Genomic DNA, 2,406 nt, shown 5'->3' on the forward strand with positions numbered 1-2,406 from the left:
TAAAATTATTATTATTATTATTATTATTATTATTATTATTATTATTATGTCTTTGTTGTTGTGTGCCTTCAAATCCTTTCTGATTTATGGCAACCCTATTCTTGGCAAGACTTGTTCAGAAGGGGCTTGCCATTGCCTTCCTCAGAGGGTGAGAAGGTGTGACTTGCCCACGGTCAGCCAGTGGGTCTCCATAGTCATATTCCAATGCTCACTACAACATGCTGGCTATCTAAAACATCTGAAGGCCTCATTTTGTTCATTCCTAATTTAATGGCTCTCAGTAGGAGAATGAGAAAGTTTGCAAAAGAATCTGTAAAAAAAATCAAATTCATTAATACTTGTAAATAGCAATGAAAATGCAAATAATCTTGCCAAGATGTTTTACCATTCAAACTGCAGGGATGAGAAAAGTCTTGGCTTGGTTCCCTATTTCTGTCTTTCTCTCCCCTAACACTGAAGAATGTTATATAAGACATACGACAGCAAGGACACATTGCTGAGCTTAATAACCACAACTCCAGTGTGCTTGATCACACAGCTCAACAACCACAACCCCAAACACATTTAAGATAAGGCGATTTGAAGACTTCAGATGAGAGAGTGAAACCTGCAGTAAAATGTGAGCTTGGTCCTATCGTTCTCTTCTCTTATTTTCAGCCCCTGGCTGTTGATTTACAAAAACACACATCACACACATCTCTCGATACAAACAGTGTATATTTGTGCAGATAGCACATGCAAACTTATATTTGCATTGCAAATACAGTTGGTATCCAAGCCAGTGGGCATGGTGGCTGAGGGGAGGGGAAAACCTGGAAAGGTTGACTTATATTGAGGATTACAGTTCTCAGAAGCCAGCCAGCCACTAGAACAATGATCCTCAGCCTCTGGACTTCTGGGTAATTTTGGCTCCCAGAATTCCAAACTCATTGGCCAAACTGGTGGGTTTCTGAGAGCTGAAGTCCAAAACACCTGCAGGACCAAAGGTTGAAACCAATGCACTAGAAGATGGTGGGAGTTATATTCCAATAAAGTAATCTTTCCAAGCTTTCACTGGGAATGATAGAAGCCATACCAGCATGCAGGAGTCTCTCCTAAAAAAATACAGTTTTGTTGCTAAAGCTAAATAAGTTGGGCAAGGAAGACTCACATTAAAAATGTTAAGCCATTCATGGAGGTAAGCCAGTGTGGCATAGTGGTCTCAGTGTTCAGCTACAACTCTGTGGACCAGGGTTCGATTCCCCACTCAGCTATGAAACCCACTTGGTAACCTTAGGCAAGTCACATTCTCTCGGCCTCAGGGGAAGGCAATGGTAAACGTTCGCTGAACCAATCTTGCCAAGAAAACCCCATGATAGGTTTGCCTTAGGGTCGCCATAAGTCAGAAATGACCTAAAGGCACATAACAACAAAGCTCCTCATGTAAAGTGCCATTTACACCAATGGTGTTGTATAAAATAAAGGATGACGATGATGACAACAGCAATTAACAACAGTCCCAATCTGTCAGGGACAGTCCCAATTAATCTGCTGTCAACTCACTTTTTCGGCAGGGTTTTAAATGGCCAGTTTATCTCTCCTCCTCCCACTTCCCCCAAACTTACTTAGTTGCTTCAAACTATTTCTATAATATTATAATAAACTATATTATTGTTATTATTATTATTATTATTATTATTATTATTATTATTTCAAAGTGCAAAAGTAGTTCACAATTACTTTGGCAAAGGGAAGGAGAAGAAGTAGAGGCAGAATCTGGCTCTTCCCTGTAGGCTCTGGCAAAAGCAGACTGCTGCACCTTTTCCTAGTTTGCGTGTTCTTCATTAATAACGTTTGCCATCTTGAACACACTTTGATGTTGCTTGGCCACAGATATCCCCATTTTCATCTGTCAAATGTCGGAGGGTATGGAGCACCCACAAACTTGGGGCAGAATTCCTTTTTGGAACCACAAGTCCAGGAATCCTTCAGCATGTATATGGTACAAAAAATACGTTTTCAAAGCCTTGGGTGGCCGCTTTGTTGGGAGATCACGAGGTGCGGGGTGGAGAATGCCAGAGCCACTCGCCTTTGGAAATAAAAAGTGGAATTAAAAGTGAGATAACAAAGGCACCAAAGGTTCAAGCTGAAGTCCTGAGCTGTGCAGCAACCCCATCGCTTGGTACAGGTGGAAGATCGAGGGGCAAAGTATTCTGCCTGCTGATAACAAGAAGCACCCAGGCAAACAGATGGGAGGGGGACAACTGAACACACAGGACACACAACAATGATAATATCTAATCCCAACAACATAGCTTTACCATTAGGCAAGCCAAGTCAGGTTAAACAGAACAGCCCAGAATTCACCCCAACTTGCTAACACACAAAGCTTGGAAAAATTTGTCATTAGCGAGACTTTGTTTTTAT

Source organism: Sceloporus occidentalis, unplaced genomic scaffold, assembly GCF_023333645.1.
Source record: "Sceloporus occidentalis isolate IW3139 unplaced genomic scaffold, rSceOcc1.0.p SCAF_13, whole genome shotgun sequence".
In the NCBI taxonomy this organism is placed as follows: Eukaryota; Metazoa; Chordata; class Lepidosauria; order Squamata; family Phrynosomatidae; genus Sceloporus; species Sceloporus occidentalis.